The sequence below is a fragment of the Apteryx mantelli genome, chromosome 6 (genome assembly GCF_036417845.1).
Source record: "Apteryx mantelli isolate bAptMan1 chromosome 6, bAptMan1.hap1, whole genome shotgun sequence".
In the NCBI taxonomy this organism is placed as follows: domain Eukaryota; kingdom Metazoa; phylum Chordata; class Aves; order Apterygiformes; family Apterygidae; genus Apteryx; species Apteryx mantelli.
Genome location: NC_089983.1, coordinates 31639670 through 31666933, shown reverse-complemented (window position 1 = coordinate 31666933; position 27264 = coordinate 31639670). Strand labels below are relative to the sequence as shown.

Below are 27264 nucleotides of genomic sequence, written 5' to 3'. Positions count from 1 at the left end.
GGCAGGCAATTGGAGGGAAAGAATCAAGTGAGAACATAATCTGAACACGAAAGCTACTATCAAAAGACAAATCCTTACACAGGTGAAATGTAAAAATATCACCCATGTTCAGCACAATGGCTTTTACATTGCATTTTCACAATAGAAAGAGAAGCAGCTCTCTAAATGACACAAAGTACATCATTAACCAGACTAAAATGTTTACCAGTACCCAGTGTGAGTATTTTACATTTAAAATGCTGTAGCCGACACGCAAGCCTGGCAAGGCAGTTTATGTACCCTCTCCAAACCTCATGTCAGCAAGCGGGTATCTGCAAGAGTCCTCTGTGTTGCACGTGGCTAATTAGTAACTTGCAGAAAAGCCACTTAAGTAAGCTGAAGAATGGAAAAGAGAGCTTGAGAGATCTTGATTTCTTCTGTCTCCCAACATCACAATAACAAATATGAAAGGTAAGGAGAAATAAATATTTCAAGTATTACAAGAACACGTAGCTTAACCTCGGTGGTGAAAGCAGCTGTAGAGTGTAACATAACGTCTCCAGAGTTTCAAAGGGTAAGTTGAATGTATGGAACGTTCTACAAAAACAGATGGAGATTTATAGATGTAGTTAGTTTTTAAGTGACAGAGAGAAGCAGACATTTAAACCTTTTACTGTAGACTCAGCATTTCCTTTATAACTCCAATTTTTATGTATCTTTATAATTCTTCAGCATGTAATTTGGCAACCTTGGTGTATAGATTTTTTTTTTCCAAAGAGTATGCTATGCAATATAAATATCTGTGCAAAACAAAAGCATTTTGTAACAATATATAAATACTCTTAACAGAGAATCCCCTTGACATGTTAGCTGTCCTGAAAGAATTCATGGTTCAAAGGCTGTTCTCAAATGTGGGTTAATTACACTGTATATGAAGCCTGAGGAATCTGAAGTGTGAAAAGACAACAGCATCTTTGAAGTTACTGCAGACCTACTGAATGTAGACAGTTATATTTCTTCAGTGAACACAGTGTGTTTCGGAGCTTACTAAGTTCTCAGTTTCCTCAGTGATACTGAGAGACCTTGGCAGATTCAAGTTAAATGCAACTAGATATATAGAAGTACATAGAACAGTTACTTAATATTTGCAAATATTTGAACTTCTCATACTAGAACATATTTAAACTGCTTTTGATTTAGTCTGCTTTCAGGTGTGGACTGATTTTTGGGTGTGGATGCTTCAGGGAATGTCAAGTGTCTTCATAAGAATGATGCTTTTCTTGTTGTGCTTGATTCTTTTGTTTGTTAAACTGTCTTTAACTGCAGTACTGGCAAGGGAGCGCATTCTTCGGCCCTGACCCAGAAAAGACTTACGAACATGGTTAAGTTTATGTACTGTGAGTGGCCTCATTGACTGGTGATTTAGTGCACTGTTTCATGGACTTTTTTCACTTGAGCCCCTTGAGAAGATGTAATAATACAGAAATGGCTCACCACATCTTTGCTTTAAAAAGAACAGAGGCAAAAATATCTGCTCTTGAAACTCATATGGACTGTATATTCTAAAGCATAAAGTAGGTGCAAGAAGTTATTATTAAAACAAACAAAGTAAGCACAAAATAACAAATAAATAATATGTGCATCTTGTACTCTAGAATATACAGTGTTCTGTTAAATATATTCACACGCGCTGCTTGCAGATACACCCCACTTTGTGGTTATCATTTGGGGAAGGAATTACCGTAATGTCTGGCTAAATCATGATCCATAGGATATTGCTTAAGTGACACATAATGACAACTAAGTGGAATTTTGTGTTGACTTTCTACTGACCACCTAAACCCTACAGCAGAAGCTTTCACTATGTGGGAAAGTTTAAGTACCTCTCCAGCCAGTTCTCTACATAAAAGCAAATTACTCAGTTTTATTGGAAAGCAGTGAATGCTGAAGAGTTGCCTGAAATAGTGTGAGGCACTGAATTTTACAATACCAGATAATGTGATAACAGAAAAACCAACAGCCACAGGTGATTGTAAGGCTAATACTACTATGCCTTTAAGTCTACTGAAGCCAGACTTGCCACCATCCTGTGAGTCTGGTAAAAGTACTGACACAATCGTCATATCTCTTGCACTTCTAACAAATGTCATGGTTAGCAGGCACAGAAAACAACTGCTCTTTACGACAACACCACTTTTGCAAACGCCATTGTTTGTCGTGCTTCTCCATCATTATTTTTGTGTTCACTCTTCTCTAGAGTTGGAGGAATCCAAAGTCTTACCATCTGACCTACCCTGGTCCAGTCTCAGTGCTGCATTTTTTGTACAAAATGCACTTCAGTGCTTAGAATGTGATGGCAAGTTGCCTGAAAATAGTTTCCTATGCCAACTCCACAAGACACTTCATTTCTGCGAAAATGAGTAAAGTAAGAGATTAAGAGGCAAAAGCAGTAAAAAGAGGTGAGATTCTAATACAATTGCAACACTGTTGTTGCAGTAATTCTATAGCATTCTTAAATTCTTCAGATTCTTCAGGAAATGCTGGCTCTTGAATAATATATGACCACTTTTGCAACATTTTTTAAACAAGTCTTTCATTATTATTTCTTTTTATTCTTTTCTTTGAGATGCAATCAATTTAAATTGCAAATAGAACATTTTTACAATGTTTAAATAAAATGCGTAAAAAAAATTGATTCTTCACAGTCTTGTAAAGGGAGGAAAAAGAAAAGGCTTACATGCAAACTAGCACAGGAATGAACAACCACCTGCAAAAATTCTCTGCGTAGCCCATAGATTGTGAGCCTTCCATTCTAGGTGGAATTACCCTCTTGTATTTCCTTTTGTTACAAAAATAAGTCTAAGGAATTAACAATGTCTGCAGGAGCTGCAACTAGCAGTTGGCATTTGCTTTTTATTGAATCCTCTCTCTTCCAAAATACTTAGAGAATTTTCTTAAAATAGGAGAAAATTAGAATATAAAGACTGTAAGCCGTCTAGAACAATGATATATACTCATATAAATATGTGATGCAAAGAAGAGCAGAGTATGTATGGCCTGAAGAAGGTAGAAAATCAAACATTAAGCAGACCTAATTGGTAAGACATTTCATCATCAAAGAAAGCAGTCTTGCGCTCTGCTCAGCATTTGAGAGATATATTCTATAACTTGTAATGGACTAACTTGGGCCTGTAGTGTTCTTCAAATTTCAAATGGCTGCAATAAACCCAGATAATTTAGACAGCTAAGCCTTTTCAGGGCTCATGACTTCAAGTAATCCTGGGCATGCACTTCCAGCTCCTGCTAATAGCACAGTTTACAGGTGCAGCTGCATTATAAAGATCACATATTCCTGCTTTTCAGATACCTGTGTATGAGGCTTTAAATATGAGGTAAGATAATAAATAATTAGGTGGTAGTTTATATGCAAAACAATACAATTATCAGCAAAAGATTGTTATTTACGTTACTGCAGTTCATTGCTCACTTTCAGGAATCTCACACTGCTGGTGTGACACTCTCAGACGTGAGCATACAAGAAGTCCATGCTTAAGAGCAAGGAAAGGTTGGGAAGCAAGGAAAGGAAGGCAAAGAGAGATCTGGTGTTAGAAATACATATTCAGCAGGACTGAAGCAAAGGTTATGGAGAAAGAAGGAAAGAAAGAGAAAGAGGAAGAGAGGAAGGGAGGGAGGAAGAAAATCACTGGATGTGTAATGGCATAAGGTAAGGTATTAGAATATATCCTAGCAAGAAGCAGCATTAGGTATCTGTTCTCATAAAAATGAAGACTTCCATTAAAGAGTAGAAGTAAAAGGCCCAGATTAATATAGCTGTAGGTAAACAAGAAATCTTGTTGGTGATGATGTATTTTCTTTCCAAATTAAACTAATTGAAGAAGCCATCATCAATACATGGAAGAAGAAGCATACATAACAACCAAGCCTGGATACAGAGAACTGGATGAAACCCTTAGCAATATTTGCCAAATTATATGTATCTGGGAACATTCAGGGGAAATTGTGAGTATGAGTATGCTTAAGGTGAAGGAGGGCCATTTTCTTCTTTCCCTATAATAAAAGCATGCAATAGGAAAGGAAAAAGTAGAAATTTTTCAGACATGAGCAAGCTGGCATATTTAGTAGAGAGACTAAAGCAAGGTTAAGAACTTCCATGGAAAAAGTGACAGTACGTGATACGAAACATTCTCCTCTGTGTTCATTGCAAATTGTCCTGGAACATCACGCTAGTGCAAGCACTTAAGCATACCATGGCAGGCTTGCCGAATGTACGACACGGAGGGGCCGATACCCACAGTTTATACATTTTTATCACAACTCCACAATACTGACAATAGGTAGTCAAGCACAGTTGTCTTATCTTGAAAAATACAAATGCATCTTCCCTGTCTCACTCATCTGTCTCCTTTCTTTCTCTTCCTTCATCTCACTCCCTTCTAATCTACTATAAACATGCTTTAAACAACTTTAGCTTATCATCTAAGTACCAGCTAAAGGTAGGAAGAAGGCATGTAATGAATTATCAGCATGATGTTAGTAAATAGCATAAGTATGACAATTTAAAGTTCACTAGATTTGGGAGCTATTTACTGTGTCTGTGCAATGTCTGGTAAAGAGGATCTCATACTGAATGGTTCTTAGGAACTATTATTTTAACACTCATCATAAAAATCTGTCTCTAATAGTGCTGAATAGCAAGGGTGCAACTTTTTCACTATGTCACTGAACTCATCTAGTTGAACTCTTTAGAAAACACCCTAAATTTGTTTTGGCGCAATCGCAATTCCTATTGCACCAATATAGAAGGCATTTACACAGAATACCAGCTTTTTAATTTTAGAGATTCAGAGGTGAAGTAAGAGAAACAAACTTTCACACTGTAGTTTTCAGGGCACATACAACCTCAAATATTTAAAGATGCCTTTTCTGTTCGGATCTCCTCCCTTAGGAGGAGTCAAGTGGTATTTTCTCTTCTGTCTCCATTTCCCAGTGAGATACAATACAAAAATTCAGAACAAACCTATTAAAAACTGATTATTACCTATACAGACCAATGACAGTTTTATTTAAGACAAAAGGTATATTATTACTATATTTATAATCAGACTTAGTTTCTAACTTGACAGTAACCAATGTCTAGAACGAATAAGCTTGTGACTATATTAAAAAAATTCAAGTTCTCGCCATTTTTGGAGACTGCAGCATCTTTTTGTCTTAAATTATTCATGATAATTTTCCCTTTGTTTACAAAAAGAAAAAGAATTAAAATTTTCATTTAGCACAATCCAATTTTCAGTAAAATCATGGATTTTAATAGATTAAAAATCTTTTAAAATTATTTTGATGGACTCAAAATGGCTATTTTCAAAAAAATGAAATTTTAGAGAAGAAAATTAATCATAAAGGTAACATAGTTTAGGTTTTAGAGAACTGTAAAAAAAACACTGACAGGTTGTGCAACAGAAAAGAGTAACCATTCGCATTACATTTTTTACATACAAAAGATTTTATGTATTATCTTTATATGCCCTTATAAAAATGATCCCCCAGAAGTCACTAGTGTTTATAAATGAGTCATTATTCATCAGTATGAATATGGGCCACACAAATTCAGCTCATAGTATATAAAAGCAATAAGGAAATCGGGTTACTTTATGAAAGATTTTATGTTTTCAAGCTTAGATAATTGTAAAAATGCTGCCTAATCAAAAAGATCAAGAATGCTTTGAACTTCTAAAGAAGAAGAACTCCGCTCAGTGAAGAAGAACATTGCAAATGAGTTATGAATGCCAAGGAAGTCAAATTTGTCACATCACTTAATGCAAAAAGGTAAATCCAGTTCTCAGTAGATTTGCTCTTATTCAGAAGAAAAACATAATTCTTTCCCTTTTAAAATAGGTGGCCTGATCTATCTGCTGAAAAAAAATCTACAATATCAACATGGCAATGCTGTTTGCTAGATTTTCAAGGAGAATTCTAATATGTGCAGAAAGAAGGCATCATTATTCAAGTTGACATGAACCCCCTAGATATCCCTTTTAATTAACCTTACCAGATAAAGCAGTCTAGGAACAGCTTCATACTGATGTCACAGCTCTACCGGAGTTTCTCAGTGAGCTGCTGTGACAACTGAATTACTAATTTTACTTCAAACCCACATTTAGAAATACTATACTGTAAAAAGAAAAAAAGTCTGTCAACATGGCACTCAGCTTCAATATCCCCTTAAACAGAGGTAAGAGAATATGAAGTTTTGAAAATCAAATAAATAAAATATAACACAAACACGCTTTCTGCCCAGGAGTCTGAAATTTAAAAATTCAGATGTGTCTTAAAAACACTTCTGAAGGAGATGGATCAGGACTCAGGGCAGGACAAGACATTCCTAGTAGGACTTCTCTATGGCTTTAAAACTGGAAATTAAACCGCAGTCTCAGTATTACCCTCTGCGCTGACTTCAGTATACTTGCCAAAGCACTGCTGATGCCAATAACAGAAGTAAACTGTGTAGTATTATATCAGATCCAATCACTGCTGCCTTTCATCCTCCTAGGATGTGGATGTGGATGATTAGGGCAAAATCAACACTTCTTTCTTTCCCTACATCTATAGATGAGCCAGGAATAGTGAAGACATAAAATCTTTGTTGCCAACAACATGAGGATGACATCTCTGCAGTAAAGGGAATGAATGACACCAAATAAATGCCAATATTAATACTGCCGGGGCTGGAGCAAATAGTGGCTCAAACTGAAACTTAAGCAACACCTAAATTGAAGGAAGAGAAATACTGTGAGGGATTAATCAAGCGGCTGTCCTTTTCTTTTACTGAAGGGATGGGTCCCTCCATTGTCAAATAAGTCTTGTTGTTCAGAGCAACACAGTGGATGAAGTGTCAATGATAAATATTCAGATATGGAAAAGGATTTGAAGTGTGAAAAAATGTCTTCTTTTGTCTTCAGGATGCCATGAAATAATCCTTTTTCTCAGAGGAATCAACTCACAATGACTCATGCAGGCAATACTTTCAGAACAGACTAATGTTAGTTTGTAATTAAAATGGAAGAAATACAAAATCTCCACTTTATAAAAGAAGTCAGCAGCTTACCCCCTTACCAGGACACTTGAAAAATAATATATATATTATTGCATGCCCTCCACTGGCTTCCAATTCACATTTAGCACCAATTCAGGGGCCTGCACCTGCTCACCTGTTTGATGCCTGTATTACTGACAGACCCCTTCTCTATTTATGATCCAGCAAGACAACTGTGTTCCTCTGGCACAACACAGATTACAACATGCACTCTGAAAATTTTCAGACCTCATTCATAGACACATTTGCTCTTTTACTTTCTTTCTCAATTATTAACAAAACAAAAATAAATCAGTGAAAAAAACCAGACAGGTCAAGGGGTGATGAAGATTCTACTGAGATCACCTCAGCGACATTCCTCATTACTTTCATGAGTCTGGTCAGGAAACTTGACTATCTATGAATTTACACAAATAAGACTCAGATTAAAAAATAGAATGGGACTGAGCCACAGTTTTAGAACAATTTTTGTCTTTGATATACAGGTATTTGCTTTTGAGGACACAGTGCCCTTTCTTATAAAGTAAACTCTCTGGACAGTGGAACCGTGGCAGTGAGGAATAGCACTTCTAGGTTCATAAGAAATCATGCAAACAGTATACAGCCTTTAGTAACAACTGTTAACTCTGCTCTATAACTCTGTTAACTCCACTGTGGTATCAAGGTATGTCCATGACAGTAAGTAAGGCACATCCGTGATAACGGAAAAATGGTTAGGAAGTCATCCACTCAATTTTCCTTTAGGATTTTCTTTTTTCTTTTTTGTTTTGTTTGGCTTGTACTAGCAATGTGGCTTCGATCACTGTTTTTAATCAGAAACTATTTTAGTAACTAACCCATCTTTATCAAAATTTTTCCTGGTGTTCAGACCAATATTCCTCCTCTGAATCTATGTTATGGTGTACCTCAAAATGTTGGTTTCAAGTAATCTTCTAAGAGTCAGGAACTTATCCAAGCATATTTGCACTAAGCTTCTCTGGGTTAGAAATGATCTACATTCCCTTGAAACTTCTAGCCTTTCACATGAGGTTTCAGGAATTACCAAGATTTGACAGCACTGAAAGCGCAAGGAGAGTTTGATGTACAGAGGCTGATGATTTTTGGTTTCAGCTGAAGCTAGGAAATGGACAAATACAAAGAAATTTTAAAACAAACTGATTAATACTTTTCCAAACTTCAAAAGTGACTTATTTACTTTTTAGTGTAAAGTTTAAGTTTATTTATATTCATTTCAACCCACAATTTTCATATTTAGACTGAATTTTGTTTGGAATTATGTAAATGTAAGCTCACCAGAGACAAGTAAGACAACAACGACTACAAGAGGTTGCCATTCCGGCTTGCAGAATCTTCCCCCTAATTTGCCATTTCCTGGAACTTGTAACTGAAATCTGAGCAAAACTCCTCCAGGATAAACACCACCAGCTAGGTTGTGCATCACTGCCATCTTCGGTACAAAATAGGAATCGCTTACAGGACGGTCATTCAAATGAAACATGTTGGAAGAACTCATTTAAATATAATCAGATGGTTAAAATTTGACAGCAGAATGGAACAGATTTTTCCACTGTTTGCAATGTTGCAGAAATCAATAGACACAGCTTTTCTGTGCTGTATGCATATTTTAAAAAAATATTTGGAGATTGAAAACCCATGCACAATAAATAGGAAAATTAAAATATCTCATATTACATTGCCAAATGATGGGGTAATAGACACAAACATATTGTTCTGCAAAAAACTGCTTTAAGAAGAAAAAGTATGAATTGATTCATTTAGTCAAATACTGCTTGAACAGATGGTGTGATTAACAACTAGTATGTTAGCCATCTCAGGAGCTTACAGAAAAAGTAAACAAATGTCTTAAAAACATATCACTTTACTCCCCAAAAGGTACTTTCATTCATTTATTAGGAAAATGTGAAAATCTATATGTTTATGATTGAACTATGAATGTTTGGAAGATAGTAATCAGGCACTCCGAATGCCCGCATGATCAAATTCTTTTAAATGCAGCCTTGAAATCCTGGAAGTTTTGGTTTTCGGCTGACCAGCTGAACTTCTGCACTGGTTACAATGAATCAACTTCTGGAAAAAAAAAAAAGAAAGTGGAGGAATACTAAGCACCCAGGCCTTCAGGTGTGGGCTAGTACTGATCAATAAGTATTGTATGAGAAATACAGTTGTGCACAATAGGCCTGATTTTCATGTAAGGCATGCATTGCATCATTATAACAGGGCAAAAGCCTGGAAAGCAAGGTTACACCCACACAGATGATGCTAAAGATTTTTTTTTCACCACTAGTAGGAAGTGGAACAAAAGAAAAAAAGGAGGTTGGCACATGCTGTCCTTCAACAGTTCTCAGGTACATAAAAATTAATCTTACAGCAATATATCTTCCCTTCAAAATTGAGGGTTGGGGTGGGCCTGGCTCAGAAAGGAATATGCAGTCTATTGTTTGCACTCTTTGATGTCTCATTGGTTCAATGAGTTGGTTATTTTATTGGTTATATTATTTTAGTCATCCAGATAGAAAAAAGGAACGACAGGGGTCAGTGCATTGGATTAAATTTTCATCATTTTCATTTTCACACATCAGTTGTAAAATAGCAATGTGCCTTATGCAAAAAAAATGCAGTAGTGACAGGAAGATGTTTCTGATTACACATAAAAGTGGGAAAGTCATAACCAGAGCAAAGTTTTAACTTAACAGTAGATGATTATTTGCCCATGAAATCACCTCACTGGCCTTCACATACCTCCCTCAAGATTTCCTTTGTCTTGATCTATAAACAGATCAACACTAGTCAGCTGCTGGTTTGACAGCCACCTCACCTATTAATATTGTCCTCCTATTTCTTTGTATTCCCCAATTTGTTTCTTTCTCTCCGTTGATTTGAACTTTTAGTGTTTGGGGGCAGGGACTATCTTCCTGTTTTATGCAGGTATGGCACAAAACAAATGGAATCTTTCTGTAACTCTCAGAGTCTTGGGCACCTCACCTACAAAATTAGTATCTTAAAATATGCAGATTTAGAACTGCATCAAAAAGACAAGTAGCACAGATGGTAGTATCATGTAATAAGTCTGAAAACAATATACGGAGAAGCTAGAGATGGAAAGCATTTTCTGGATTCTGATGAGAACAGGGAAAAGACAGTCATTGTGAAGTGGTACAAAAGTTTCTCATGCTTTATACAGCTAATATTCGGTTGGCTTTTCCAGTGCTGCATTTACACTTAGTATAAAGGGGATTTTTTACTGCTCTGTGATATGTAACTGCTTGCCTAAATCTCTGAGTGCCCTTGGTAGTCTTCAGAATACACTACTAAATAACTGACCAACAAAAGTGAAGCCCCACTCAATCATTCATCTTTACTGCTCAACCTTACACATCAGTTATCTGTAAGAATGAGGGAGAAAAAAATAGATTTTTCAAAACATATGCAATCCAATATATCTGGTTATGGCTCAAAAAGGGGGAAAGCAAATTTCAGAGATGAAAAATTTCCTGCCAGCCACCAATTCCTTAACACAGAGAAGTTCCAGCTATGATGGTCTTGATGAACTGCAGCTGCAGTAGCTCAGGTATAGATGTGGGTAGCAAGTAATTTACAGCTTTATACGTCAAAATAATGTGGGGTATTCATTGGGTACAGGTCTAATACTCATATTCACAAGACCAAAATTTATTATTTTTCTTACTTAGGTAGTCTCCAAACCTCATTTATGTATCAGGACACTACTTTGCAATGAACCATGCAAACTAACACATTGTTTTTCTTAAGAGCATATCAGTTCAAAGGTGAAAATATCAGGGTCTTGTGGATTTGGGCACTACCATAACTTCCTGAGGTTTTTAAAAGTGGGTGAAAAGCTGAGATTCACAAACATCCAGGTGTTTACCTACTAAAGAACTCTAGTATTCAGAACACATACACACATGTTCATCTGCACGTGTTTGTATGTGCCAGATATTGGAGAAAAAGAAAGAAGGAAAGTTATAGAAACATGAAATTACAAAATCTTTAACTTCTATCATGAACCAAACTTCAGCCTTGCCTGTCAGATCTCCCTGAGCTTTCTTTGTAATCACTGGAGAATGAAAAACCTCCTCTAGAAGGCAATTCAGTTATGCTCTTTCTCTGATTCTCGGGGAGCCTGTCTCTCCACCCTGTCTGGCAGCCCAGTAGGATTAGCCCAGCGAGGCTTCCACACTTCTTTGGTGCCCACTTTGCCACTGGAATGTTTACTTCTTCTAGCATCTCTCTGTCTTCCTCTGTCACTCCAGCCTAGCAGATGTGCATGTGGAGCTGGACTCTCTTTTTGATACTTCTTCCGTAGGATTACTTTGAGGGAAACTTTACTAGAGCTGGCAGTCAAGGAACTTTCCTGTTTTCCTCAATATGATACTTTGGAAACATGATTCTGTCCCCATGCCTCAATTTCCTTCATTTGTGAAAAGAGGCAATAAAATCTGCATTTCTGAGAGCTGTAGATGTATTCTGCAATGTAAACACAATGCAGACCACAAGTATGTTTATGCAGTGATTCTCAGCTCCTCTCTGACCTGGACTTTCTCTGATTTCTTACTATGACCCAAAACTCGTACCTTGTATGCAACCATCACAGCTAAATAACACTCTGATTGACAATCATAGCACAGGCAGGTCTGCAAAATGGTTGTGGAAACCTAATCTCCCTCCTCAAGATAAATGTTCTTGCCATGAGCCTAAGCAGAACTCTGAATCTCATCTGAAGTGCACTTTTGGCTTCCTATTCCTATAGGCATTATAGGAATGCCTATATAATAGGCATTATATAAATTATTAAATAAATATAGGCAGTCAGGCCTATATTTGAGTGTTTTGCTAAATCGGGATAAGTTCATTTCAAAATCTGAAGTGTCATTTCATGAATATGTACTGCTGATATAGAAAAACTGAGCAATAAGCAACTATTTTTAGCACAATTTTATATTAAAGTGATTTAAAAAATTAAAAGATTTTTAAAATTATCTTCCATTTGCTTGAGGACTGTAGTTTTTCTACTCATTTTGATAATGAACTAAATTTACTTTGTCCAAACAAACCTAAATCACTTTAAGATGAATATAAATACATTAATTTTCATAAAAGCTGCAAACTTTTAAAATACAGCTCTTGAAAAAGCCTGAATTCAGAACAATGCCACGTATTTCTTTGTCACAGCTTTCTATAATATTGTAGTTCACCACCAGCATTATGTGCAGGGTTTCTAATATTATGCAAGGCCTTTTCATTCTTATATTTACCCAGGGGAGAAAATGCTGACTCAACAGTTTCTACAAGCCTAAATTTTCCCCGAAAAGCTGTGCAGTATATGAATCTTCTGGGCCAATTTCTCCGTGACATCAGATACAGTATTAGTAATCCAACACATCAGTTATAGGCTGCCCCCTAGTGTAAATTTTTATTCTACACTATCAATCCTCAAAATATAGCTCTTCTACCCACTGTGTATCATCTGAGATGAACTGAGAATAAAACATATTTAATTTACTTGCTGAGAGCGATTCATCCCAAATTCCCTTTGACTTGCTTCATTCTAGCAAAAACATTGTATACATATTAAATATATGAGATGGAAGAGCTGAGAAATCTCCCTGGAGCACAAATATTTTCCCAATTCTCTCTCACTTTCTGCTTCCCAAAAGCCACATAAAACAAAATTTAAAGCCAATTTGTTTTTCCAAAACCCAAACAAAGAAGCAAAATACAGACTGCTATATCATTTTAAAAATCAAACCATTCAGTATTATCCTCCTGAGTGTAGCGCAATCACATAGCTCCGGAGTCAGCAGTAACCTACAAATGGACTCCTGATGCCTGGTGCCCCCTGCTAAGATTAAACTCCCTCTTCCAAAGAGCTGCTGTTGCAGATAGACACTTGCAGACAAGTGTGAAAGCTTGAGATCACATTAGACCCATCTCTAACTTAGCACATCAGGTTTGCTATGGAGTTTAAGTACACACACTAGATCACCTATAGAGGTGTATCAAACTCTACAGGCCAAACGTTATAGCTGGCTTTACCTCACCTTTTTTGATTCCATATTATGACTGAATCTGGATGCGTGATACTGCTTAGTAAGTGTATTTGGCATGAAAACCAAGTTGATCTGCCATTCTTTCAAACTTGTAAGATGACAGGAAAGCAGCAAAGCTGCAGGTATGGATTCACTAGCAGTTACCATTGCAAAATCTGCTCACCTGAAACTCCGAATCAAGGATCCCTTTCCATTGGCTAGAAGCCGTACCGGAATTCAGTGACTCCCACACAACAGAGCACAGCAGATCAAACTCCCACAAACTAAACCATCTCTGGAAGCAAAAGCAGTCTGACTGCCTCACCGTGGCACTGAGCTGGAGCTAGGAGTTACTGCTGGGAGTCAAAATTTTTACTGAAGTGCAATACCATGCTACTAAGTGGTCAACACCACTTCAGAGCTATCTGCACTGCACTTCACTGCACAGCATAGCCATTCCCTGAGGAATCTCCCTTCCCTTTATATTAGGTTCTTTATATTTACATCTTTGGACATAGCAGGATCACAGAAACACTTACTGACATCCATTTAATTACCAGCATGAAGAACTGCCCTGTCTGACAATGCAGTGACCAGATACAGAATTCATATTATAAAACTAAATGAAATTTTTCTTATGAGGGAAACAATTTTAGGGAAACTTGGATTGGCTGCCCTTAACTGTAGAGTTGTAATTGCTGAGAAAATAATGTAGAAACTGGTAATCATTTCACTATCAGATCCCCCATGATCAATAAACTACGTCACCTAATGGCAAAAATGACTATACAGTAAGAGTAAGATTGTTGCTTTACAAAAAATGCTATGCCGCCATCGCTAGTGACTAAATACTAATTCAACACAGCTAAGATCAGAGATAACTTTCATGAAACATATCAGTTCTCAGATACAAAAGAACATCATTATTATCCCAGTAGCTTCAAAGCTTGTTTTAAGTAAGACTGTCAAGGTTGCTGAGGGTATTATTGACAAATACAATAGCAAAAGTACAAAACCAGTTATCCATTCTTCCTAAATAAATGTAATTAATATGATCACAAGCCTTCAGGTTCCAGGTAAAACCAAAACCCCCGGGACAGTCTAAAAATTGGCAGTGATTGATTACACCACCTTCAGGCCAACATCAGTGATACCAGAAGTCTATGGGAGGAGGATTCAAATGTCAAATTAACTGATCTGTGGAAAGTTCAACATCCACATCAAACTGTCTATACAATTGCAAGCAAAAGCTTTTGAATAACCTAAATGTCAACAGTTTGGAGATTAATACTGTAACATTGCTGCTGTAAAACAAGCACTCTGCAAATCAGCACAAAGCCAGCTGGATATCACTAATACGACTTCCTGTTATATTGACGTTGACTGGAAGTGATTCAAGGACACTGTCTGCACAGCTTTGAATACCCTGGACACCCTTGAACATGCTGGACTTAACACTCTGGAAACATCAAGACTAAATCAATGAAACGCAGGAAATACAAAGAAGCTGTCTATATTTAACTTGGATGATGCAAGGTAAGCTTTAGTGGAAGCTGGCAGAGCAGGACCTGGTGCAAGTAAAGCCTGTGGCACCCCATCAAATGGCAGCAGACAACTTACAACATGGTGCTGCAGCTGTTGCAGGGAATGTCAGAGCTCCTCTGAGAACAGGAGCCTCCCCAACATGTTCTCTACCACTGTATGACTGGGATCTTCGTAACAAAGATTTTGTTTTCTCATCCTACTCTCCACATACCACATGACTGATTTCAAAAAAGCCTTTTAGCTCTCCTGTCTTATCAACTGGAAGAGAAGGAAGTAGACATTCAGTTTTGGCAGTTCTCCATACTTGCCATTCCCTCACATCATAGCAGCCAAAAATGTTGCAGTGGAATAATTTGCATCTATGCAATATCTAGAGGTGGAATTTATCCCTTGAAATAGGCTCACACAGGTTGCTTTCAAGCCACAAGCACTGTTTTTAAGTAACCTTAATCTAGGTAGAATTACAGCTTAAACATCTTCTCCCAACGTTGATAGCTTTTACTGTAACTGACAATCCTTTTTATCTCTTAGACTTCACATTATAATGCTTTGCTCTTGCCAACGTTTGCTCCTGCTACATTTTTTTCAAGCTAGCAATCATCGCACCCTGTTGGGATGAGAACCAAGGATATTTGATTTATTCAATAATTCATAAAGAAAAAACTTCTCATCCAAAGCAAACTTTAGGTTTTCTATATTTACCCCTTAATCTCTCACTTATACTGGCAGGAAATAGGTATATTTTTGCCATCAGAAAACAGCAATGTCAAAGCAGAGCTCAGATGATACAGTTGGTGCCTTTACAATTGCTTTTATACTGCTGTTTTTAAAGTTGGCTGATCCATTGTTTGTATCATTTCTCTGGCGTAGTGAATGATCAAGACCTTGCTGTTATAGTCAGTGAACACACTCTGGAGAACCACTTTTGTCATACTATAACTGTGTTAGTTCACTCCCTTCTAAGGAGATGACCAAGTGGATTAAACTCTTCCATGAGATTTTACTATGGGCATGTTACAAAGACCAAACCATTTTTGTTGTGCACTGCAGCTCGTTAGGCACTTCAGAGATCTAAAAATATTTTTTTTACAGCAGCTGTTATATTTTACATATTTTTTAAAAGAATAGTGTGTGTAAGTAACATAGTCAAATGAAAAACATATGTCCACGGTTAATAGTATACAAAAAGAGCACTATGTATATCACCGAGAAATGAATAACATAAGCTTTGGTTATTGGCTTAAATGAATACTTTACAATCATTTTCCCCCATAAAAGGTGTGAACTCTGAGGGAGGGGGGGAGTACTGCTGGGAATGGTGCCCTCTCTCGTCTTAAAATGTGTGAGAATCCAAACAGATTATTTATATGCAGCTTCTTTTATTGATTACATTATGCTACATACTATGTGATTCAATAGGACTCCTAAAAATACATTTTCTAAGAGCTTATGGTTTGTAATGGTATAACAGCAAAAGGTTTAGTTCTCATCAAAATCTGAAGGCTCGGGATTTACGCTCTAATTCTTGAGAAGTCAGAAGGAGGGGTTTGTAGCATACACAAATACACACACGCGCGAGGCTTTGCCCTGAAGGTCCCTCACGACCTAAGACACAATGCTGCCAAGATCTGAGATCTGTCAGAGTTTGTAACTGCAGAATAGGAACTCAAATGATGAATAAAATGGGCAGAGATGAGCGAAGGCAGGAACGCGCTGTGTTCTTGGTCTCTGTGTCACATTACCGACTTGTGAAAGTCACCCGGGCAGCACTGGGGGGCAAGTGCTGGGTTTGTTAGCTGCGCGCAAAGGCCCCTCCACCTACCTGCGCTAGCACGGGGGAGGATCGCCTGGTTTCTGCCGTGAAAGACAGCAAGAATCACTAGAGGGCTCCCAAACTATTTAAAGGGACATTCTCCTTCCCGTAATGTATATAAGATAACATGAGTTAAAGAAAAGACTTTAAGGATTCTCGTTTTACTTCTCTCGTTGGCTCAAATATTCTGTCTTTGTGTTCAAATTCACTCTTTCTGGAGGAGAGGCTGCAAAAATCACTTTTAGGGTGATATAAAGTAGGAGGGGGGAAGCTTTTGGATACATTTAACAACTGGGGGATTGGCACTGCTGTCATTGGCTGAGCAAAGAGACAGGAATGAGAAATGTGACAAGGAAACAAAGTTGGAAATGTAGCTGAAGGCTGAATTTATACAGCTTGCAAAGAAAGGACAACAGTCTGTGGGATGGGACCACCATAATTTGATAAACTGTCCTATTTCTAACCCACTTTCCACCCACTAAATTCAAGCACCTTGATTTTCTTCTGCAATCTTTGAAGATTCAAGGAATCTCCAAGAAATACACATTTACTTGTACTTTTTTCTGTATGTGTAAAAATACATACATACACACACACACACACACACACACACACACGTATATGTGGTCTATATGGGAGTCACTACATTGTGGAAAGGAAGAAAACTGACATAGAAAGGAATTACTTAGGATTTTTTTCTCCACTAACACAGCCTGTCACCTATTTCCCCCTAATTGCTGTGGGCAGAATAGACCTTGCTTCCTGAAGAGCATCTTCCTCTGAGCTGGGTTATCAGCAAGAAATCCTAAGTGTGATTTCTTGCAGCGCTCCAAGGAACCAGTGGTTATTCTGTCTCCTTTATCTGCCATGTAATCAATTGCAGTCGTTGTAGCACTTTGGACTTGGTTTATAAGAATTTTATCCTAAGCACCAGTCATTTTAAATGACAGTTGAAAATCCCCTGGGGTCTTTGGATCCTGCCACCTGTCAAAGAAGTAAGTCAAATGGCTGGCTCTAAAAAAAGGCATGGGAATAAGCTACATTGCCTAGCTCCAGCTCATGAGCTAGTTGAGCGGGAAGGCTTTAACAGTTTTGATACATTACTATTAGTACAGTAATAGGAGAGTGAGGTGAGTGAATCGAACTTTTGTCTGTTGGTCTATAATTGTGAAGCTGTTCCAAACATGCCCATTCCCCTTCTTGCAAGACAAGAATTGTTTAAAAGCCTCAGCTTCCGTAACTGTGGTGCCTTCCCCCTTGCCTCTCTGGGCTGAAGCCATGTGACATTCTTCCTTATCAATGGTGCGGCCTCGCTGGGTTTTTTTTTAAAGTCTCTAACTGATCTCTAACCGGTACACTTTGACATAAATATTTAAAGACTCCTTACAAGAAGATCATAGAAGGGAGAAGGGAATTCTGCAGCTATGACTTCTTTTGCAGTGGAAAAACAATATTATGACAAGGAAACATATCAAAGATCAATGAGATGTTTAGGTAGAAGTCTAGGAATGAGATCTGAAAGCAACAATTTTATGTTTGACTCTGAGTTGTCTCTTGTGACTGTCTGGTTTTGGACATTTTGAGGCTCCAGCAATATTTTCCTAAGTAATTATTTAAGATGAATGAAACATTAATACATATCAAGTAAGCCCAACAGTAATGAAGTGGGGCTGTAATGGTTCTATGTGGTCTATTGTTCAGAAATGGAACAGTTAACACTATTAGCATTAAACTTGTCATAATTATGCTTTGCAGTTAATACTCCATTAAGATGAACGGGGAAATTCACATTGCTCTTTGAGGCTATTGTTTCAGGCTATCTAAATGCAGACTAACCAAGATAATTACATTCTAATTTTCTTTTCCGTTTCCTTGATACTGTACACCATCCTCCACTCACTGTGTATCTGCCTGACAACAGTAATTTCACCTTCTTTTTTGCTTTTTGCTGTCAGTGTGTTTGTTCTACTGAAGATAGAATAGCTGGCTTGAAGTGTAGGGAAAGTAGACAGCTGCCTCTCATAGTGAGAGGATAAGGGGCAGGAAAATAACAAATTCAAATAGATTTTAACAGTTATTATTTGTTGTCAGGAATTGTTTCATTTTAAAACTAGTATATTGGTGAGAGTTATGACTCTGATTTCCTTAGTATTCTGTTGGGGAGTGAGAAAGTTAGCAGGGGTAGCTGGTAAATAATGTACGTGCCCTGTGCAGGTAAAAAGCTAGAACTGTTTTTCTACACATGCACGGTCTCTGCATCCTCAAATTTAGCCTCCTATTATATATATTGTTTATTTCTTAGCTCCAATATCTGTTTTGGTTGTAAACCGCAAGTACCTCAGGGCATAGTTTTTGTGTCCTTAGTCTGTACAGTAATGAAGGACACTGATGATCTTGAACAATAATGGTCTGCTACTGAATACGTTCCTAAGCATTTAGGCTGTTTAATTCTCTTGATTTGTAGCTTGTGTTTCTTTTGTTTAACTCATAAATGAATCTAAGTCCAAGATTTTCTGAACTGACCATATTTGTATATTAGCCCATAAGTGTTAATTCAGAAGATGATATTCTTCCTCTGCAGTTCTTATAGTTGTTATATCCTTCTGTCAGTTCTCACTTGAGGTGTGTGTCTTCCAACTACAGTGTATCTCTATAACCTTTGGGTGATTTCAAGAGCAGTTTTATTGCCACTGAAAAGGAAATTATTGACGATTCATAACCTGTTATAGTTCCTGCTCCACCTGCCATTTTCTAACTCCCTAGACTATTGCGAACTTCAAGAAGATTGCTTTTTAAAAATCTTTTACCATCTGCTGTATACTGCCTAGAGCTTGCTATCCTGTTAGGGCTTCTTGAACCAATTTTTGCAGTCTATTTCTATTTGCATTTCCCAAGCTGAGCCAAGAGACAATTAGATAGCAGACAATTTGTGAGCCTCAGTCCTTCCCTACTGAGTTGGGAATGTCATGCTTAAGTATTGCAGGTGACCAGTGAGGCTTTAGTTCTTTCTTCACTGTCTGCAATTGTAAGTCTTTGTTGTGCAATCTTGACATTTTGCAGAAACAGGTTTGTGTCATACTTAAAATTGATTGTGTCCAGTATGATTTATTCCTTTTTCTGCAAAACCATAATACTGCACGCATGAGACTCTGAGCCAACATGCTACTATTCTCCTTAGTTTTAAAACCATAAGAACTCTGGGTGTTCCCTGTAGTGTCAAATTTCCTTTCCGTCCGCATAACAGACTGAATCTCTGACTAGCCACGTGCAATGTCATTGTATGAAGGTTACAGAAGAACTGTTTCTCCCAATTCCAATTCACGCATACAGTAATAGAATAGCTTTCATTCTACACTATCTTTCTTTCTGAAGTGTCCTGCAGAGTACATACCGCAGCACCGAAGATGCCATGGGGATCTTAGTCACAAGTGGGGATGGCTTATGTTGAAGCAGTTATAGTGTTTCACATCCCTCTCTTTCTTGCTTCTCTTAGAGATTCCTGCCCTGAATACAGGGCTGGCTCTGCTTCTTGGAAAGCAGTAGCTGAACTGCTAAAGTTTGTTACACAAATGCCAAGCTCTTATTTGCAATTCTGTAGCTGCTGCATCAGTATCTGAACTGTTCCTGCAGTGTGGGTAGGGAACTACTGCAGTCGTCCCAATATAGGCCATCCTATCCTCGATCATGACTCAGTCCACAGCCATTTCTGGTGAAGAAGAGTGTCAGCTAACACATTTCAACTAGCAAGAGAGCATACATTTTCCTGAGGAATGGCCACATAGATAAAAAAGAATTTGGCTTTTTATAGTACCTCATAAAGGTTCATTACTCTGTATACTGCATGGAATCTTTTGGCTTGGAAAATTGAAAACTGACTTGATTATACTAGGATTTGATTATCCAGTGCTAGGAAACTTAAAAGGCTCTGAGACATATATAGATTAATAGGACACTGTTCAGTTTAACATCAAGACAGAATCTTCCATACTTTCTAATGCTGAATTGTAGTTCTGTTTGGGTTCAGTAGAAAGAGACCATCACCTTGATTCTTCACCTGACACTGCCTCTCTAGCTCTGAACTCTCACCAGAGTCTTTACAGGAGTGGAGAACTAGATATGGGAGAGTTACTAATACAAGTTCTGTCATGATGCCTTCTTTCTGCACCTTCCTAGCTTGATGAACTATTAGTGCAGTGCCAGGGAGAAGAGTTTTCTTTCACTGGCTGTATTTGTGTATGCCGTACATTTCAGCAGAAAGGTCAGACTAGTCTGTTGTAGATAAATACCTATAAACACCAAAAAACAGAAAAAAGCAGCCAAGAAAAAACAAAAATACTAGAATGGCAAACCAGAAGCCAAGAGCTAGAGTGTCTTTTCAGGGAGTGCTGGCTGGCTTGGAACTGGCAGTATGGAAATTCTCTTGTTTGTTCTGACTGAATTCAGGGCAGATCTCTGCGCAGTCATGGTAAATAAACAGGATTTCTTGAAAGAAAACCTGATTCATATGGTCAGCTTCTCCTCCTAATAGACACATACCAGTGAGGCCCAGATTATTGGCCAGTCATTTAGGCTAAAAGTGTATTACCTAGATGTACTACCTAGTGTATTACCTCTATGAACAACGGAATTTTCAAATTGATGGATGAAACACACGCATAATCAGAGAAATAATCAATTTTGTGCTGTCCTAAACAATTTAAATTGTTTACAATTTAACATTTTGTTAAATTTTAACAAAACAAAGGATGTTATTTCCTTTTGGAATTCTTCCATTTTAATCATTTTTACTAAAAATATGTCAATTTAAAAAGAAAAATACTGAGATCAAAAATCAAAATTTTAAATTGTGAATGTATCCACACAAAATGCTTTGATTTTCTCACTTTCCCCTCTGCTTCTTCTCCAACTGATTTTTTTTCAAGCAAAAATGCTTACTGAATCCAACTTACATTTACAAACAGTTTTGTCATCCCTAAAATCATCTTGGTGACTTCCATTCAGCCAGCTCCTCACCTGCTCTGAGCAGGGTCAGATTAAAATGCTGGAAGCCAGTCATAAAGCTCAGCTATTGTACAGTGATGGAAAGGTTTTTGGCAAGTGGCAGTAGTGTAGACACCGCCAATAAGTGCTTCAAACTGGATGCTTTGTCTCTTAAACCCCCATTAGCACTCATCAGTATTTGGTATTTATCTAGCAGCATTTCTTTCTTTCCAGAGCACCCGATTCAAATCAATAAGAATCTTTGCTTGATTTCTGGGGGTTTTGAATTGGGCCCCATGTTACTGCTTCTTTTTGGAAAAATAGACAGGCAATATAAAAACAGTGTAAACTTTCATGTTTTTTTCCTATCCTTATCTTTGTTCTGTTTTTTTTAATGAAGCTAAATAATTTCTTCTGAAAGTCTGCCTTGTTCCTCTTCCATATGTTCCCTGCCTACATAAATACCTTTAGCCTCTTTATTAATTCTTTGACAAATGTGTTTAGACCTTCTTCTCACTGTTCCTTTTTTTCTAACAGGTTTTGATCTAATCTAATGGTACTTAGTAGCCAGTCCAGGTCCAGTGGAAGTTTGTGCCGCTGTCCTGGCATTAGTGGAGCAATATGGCTTATTCTGGGTCTTGGTTTGACCCTCCTTTTCTCTACAGTTAACACTTTCTTTCTGCAGCTCTCCTCCCACCAAAGCTTGAATAATAAAACATGCTGCAAAGCAGTGGTGTTCCTGAGAGTTAGCATTTGGGGTAGCAGATGGGGTGATAAAGAAACTGTTTGTGGGGGCGGGGTATGGCCCCTATTACTCCACACCCACTATATATATTTTTAGCCATTAAATATAATGTGGAAATGTAATGCATTTTAGAACTGTATTTTATCAATATATTATCCCCTCAAGTACAGTACTTTATAAATATTGATAAACTTAATCATAAACAAACTCATTGCTAATTCCTGGAGAGCAGTCATCATGATGTGGCAGTGTTTATTGAAGTGGCGATTGGCATGAAGCTATGTTGCAAAGGATATGTTTCTCTGGGTTAGCGGTTTGATAGAGGACATATCTCTGTGCATGTATTCAATGCCGCAGGGCTGCATAACTATATGTAAAAATAGTATTTGACTAAGAAATGTTAATGATTATGTAATATCCCATACAAGAGGTGAAGAATGCTAGAATTACTTCTAATTCTCAGTGTCAGTACTTCTATCGAGTTCCAGTTGTGAGGCTAATATGAAGAAAAATAAACAGACCCTCCCTCTCAAAAATATTTCCTAGTGAAAAAGTGCAATGTCTATTTCTATGATTTTTACCCATACTAGATTCAGTCCAGGATTAACATAAATGACAATACACATTAAGTAGAAAGTGGGTGCAAGACACTACTGTTCTGGTTTGGTATTGCCTTACAGCCAGATTTACAATTTGCAATGATAATGCAAGGTGAACAAAAAGCAGCCCTCTAAACGATTCCTCATCCCATAATGAGTCTCTCTGAACTGAACGAGATTTCCCACTGAGCAAAGTACAGGTCAGCATGGGAAAAACAGAACGTGGTCTGATGTAAACAGTACCCTGAAAAATATAAAATTCTAATCGCAAGGAAATCAGAAGGCTGTACATGTTCTCATTTCTACAATTGTTTCATTTAAAAAAATTACCAAAAAATCCTTCCATATTACTCCTATATTGCAGGAATTAACATCCTTGTATTTTGTTATTTTTAATAACTACTATATCACTGCTTACACTCATGTATTTTTATTATTAAGAAAACAAAACCCTTAATATTCTGTTCCTTTCTTATTTCTGAGTACACTTTAATTTCTTCTTCAGGGAAATTATTTCCCTGAGAAGAAAATTGATTGGAAACTAAACAAGATCATAAATAAGCAGCTTAGCATTTTTCCTTCCCTTTTTTGCTTTAAAGGATAAAACATCTGAGAGAAAACCAATATGAAATATTTATATTTTTTAAATATAACTTTGTGCACTTTCATATAATGCATGTTTTTGTGCTTCTGCACACAGTAGCACACACACACAGATCTCCAGAGATGAGATTTGAAAATAGTTAATGCATTTATGCAGGAGCATTTTTCATATAATAAGGGCTATTTGCTTGATTTCTTCACATCCCCTGGTTTTCAGGGAGGAGGGAGGCACTGGTGACATATATTAAGAAAAAGAAAGCTTTGATACGTTGTGCAATTACTATTTTTTTCTTTAGAGATGGACAAGAAGCAGTAAGGACACCCTTCTGCACACACACAAATGAGGAAAACAGATTTGTTTTGACAGGCTATTATACTACAAAAATATTTATGAATGTAAGCTGCAGCAAAGTGCCTCAGTCTTAGAGAACGCAAACCCTGCATACTATATTCACTAATGCTATAGGAAGGCATGGAGAAGTGAATATAAAACATTCCTTTTGTGCTAAATAGGCATGTAGCAGGATAGCCTAGCAATTTACTATTGAAAGGATTTCTTAAATGTCATAATTTTCACAAAATTATAATATTTCTTGCATACACTGTGAAGTGACCACCCTTTATTTTGCAATCAGAGAGCAGAGCTGGCAGAACTGAAGTGGTTTGGCAGCTGTAGAGATGAAACTGAACTGAACAAACAGTTTCTTAAGTGATGCTTGGATAGAAGAATTTGGAAACAGTTCAGCTTTTTTTTTTTTTTTTTGAATTAATTTAAATGTGTGAATCCTGCTTGTTACATTCTTGGGAGTAATTTCTATATATATGGCACAGTAGTTATTTCATTATACTGCTAAGGAAGGAAAAGCACAAAAGTATTAGAATAAATTCTTGTTGCAGAAAAAGTGCAGCTCTATTTACAGAAGTAACTGTAGATAACACATGCATGCAAGAATATGTAATTCTTGCAGTATTTTTAAAGGTAACAAGAACAAACACTTCTTGTTTCTGTTACTCCTATCCAATAACACAGCTCTGCATGATAAAGAAATATCTTTCTATGCTGACTAGTTTTTGGATCTCTAAACACCTGTATTCGGGACAGACAGAAGAGGAAGGCATGCTGAGAAATGTTGTTTGAGTTTTACAAGAGATTTATCCATCAAGGTTTAAAAGTGACAGTGTCACCATTTGTAGAGCAACCTCCTGAATATCACAGAGCTCATGAAATGCAAAGAAATTTCATATTACTCTCTGAAAAAGGAAACAGCTAGTGTAATTTTCAGTGAAGTCAGTATTTCATAGGTCAAATTTCTCCACAGCTCCAGAACTCGCCAGTGCTTCAGTACTTATCAACTTCAGCTCTGAAAAGTATACACATCCTGAGCTTTTCTGATCTCAGAGAGACTGACATCCTTTACTGCTTAAAATGTCTTTTCTGTTGGATGGTCCAGAAAGGAGAAAATGAAAATGCTTACAAAGAGTGAGTATCTCAACAACAGCTTCTCTTTCAGCATGAGGTCTTCAAAGCAAATGAGGATTTTGGTTTTGCTGGCATTTGGTCACCCTAACCAAGGCAGCCAACTGGCTCTGCTTTTTATACATAAATGCTTCTGTGAGCTTTGTCTTTCTGCTAGATCCAGTGCATCATAGGACAGGAAACAAGGAGTCCTCAGACGATGTTCATTAACTTTTAGCGGCAATGTTATGAATTTTATTGGTGTTACAGATCTGGGATAGCTTATCCTGTCTCCAGTACCATATATTCATGAATTGTACGATTGTGTGATTCACAGAGATTGAATGCATATGTTTGGCTATCAAAAGCCAAACTGGCAATCAACATGAGACTGACATGATGCAAAGTTTGTGGAAAATGCAGGGTCTGAGTTTGCATTTTTTTTAGTTATACAAGTCAGAAAGTATTTGGTTGCCCCAAAAATGTAGGTGCAGGCCCAGCAAAGGTACTTCAATGTGTGTTGTCTAATCTAAAGTGGTTATTCTTCAATGACTATCTCTTTTTTTACTATCTCACCATGCTTGGATTGTGGATCACCGTGCTTTCTATGACACTTTTTGCAACGTAAATGATCCTAAGAGTCCAAACTTCCCTTTCTTGTCAGCAGAGCTCCCAAGCGATTCATTGTATTCCAGAGTGTATCCTCTGGAAATCTTCAGTAAAATTATATTATTATTTCCCTTGATTCTATTTTAAATAGCTCTGTAAATATTGCTTCCATTTTACATTTAACAGCTGAAGGAAAGCCATTAGATCATTTTTCTGAGGAAGAAAGTGTTATGATCAGGGCTCAAACCTGTATAATAGAAAATGTATGCTTTAAAAGCACCCTTTGTCTCAGTTTGCTGGCCCTTGTACAATCACATACCAAAAGATGGAATCAAGAAATTTATAGTAGCAAATGAAAAAAAACAGGCATAAAATGACTGTTTTTGAGAAATTGCAAAAAAATGCAAAAAAAAAGTCCCTGATAGTGTAAAGGCTTATACAAGCACTTACTTTTAAAACAGACACTTGTGTTCCTGCACATCTGGGATGTAGTGTATCTTGTCTTTTCCATCTGTTATATAGGTTTGGGATGAGAAGGCAGGCAGATCAGTTGTCGGTGTCTTTTGATAATTCTGCCATACTGTATCTCTGCATATGTACGTCTATTGGTTTGGTGGAGGATAATGGTTTTCAGAAAGAAAGTATTCATTGTCAATAGTAGGCATAAAAGACACCACAGTGATAATGCATAAAGAAGAAAAAATATATCATAATGAATGATGTATAGTGAATAGGTACTGCTAATCTTTCTGATTCTCCAAAAGCAAGTATTGAGATTATAGCAAGAAGATTATAAATCAATAAAACTTTGTTTTTTTTCCTGAAAACAATAGCATCTATAGAAGCTGGAACAAACCACTGTTAATACATGCAGCATTATTAGTATTCATAGGAAGAGTGAGATTCTCTATTTCAGCTAAGAGTATAGCATTGCAATTAAGAAACTAACAAATATAATATACTGCTCAACTAGAGGCCATGTTAGTAATGGTACGTATTAGTCTAGTTTCACCAGAGCATGGACTTCAAGCAGTGTTTTCAAATGCACTTAAGTGACTTAGGATATAACAACATTGCAGAACTGCTGCATGTTGGGCCATGTTCTGTTGATTTTATCTAATACTATAGATGGGGATATGTACCCACCACTCTATTGTGCAATCCAAGAAGAAAACCAAGCACCTAAAGACAATACTGCAATACTGGGATAGCAGTGGCAAGTTGAACAAAGCATCCTCTATAGGCTCCTCTTTTGAGAAGCTGGTCCCTTCTCACCAAGAGTGAAAACAGGTGAGGAAAGAAGGACATAACAGTAAATTAAATCACAGCACAGCCCCAGAATCCCAAAATATGAAAGTGAAACCCTGATTACATCTTTTAGACTATCAAGCATTTGTACATTAAAGATCTATTCAGAAACTGTTCAAAGAAACTTTGAGGAAAGGGAGTAGCGCAGGAGGCTCTGTTGTATGATAAAGCCTCATTGCCATATTGCTTATATTAAGGGGGAAATTGGAATTATTAAAAGAGAGATTATACAATTACAATTTATACATTGAATAATACAGGTGTATTATACAATACTTCTGTTTTTTGGAAGACAATGCATGGCATGGGATGAGCTTAGCACTGACTGAGAAGCTGTATTACTTTCCAAGACTCTTTCTCCTTCTTTTCCAGAAACTCCTGACCATGCATGTTCTAAAATGGCTGCTGGTTAAGAACAAAAGAAGAACAACTCACAAAGCTTTCC

At 37.1% G+C, this 27264-nt stretch overlaps 1 long non-coding RNA gene across 1 annotated transcript; it reads left to right on the top strand.

Moving 5' to 3' along the window:
- Positions 1 to 384: 384 nt before the first annotated feature.
- LOC106499185 (uncharacterized) lies at positions 385 to 27264 on the top strand. The gene is made up of 3 exons (XR_001295116.1): positions 385 to 450; positions 24766 to 24926; positions 27192 to 27264. It is a non-coding gene; the product is annotated as an uncharacterized lncRNA (long non-coding RNA).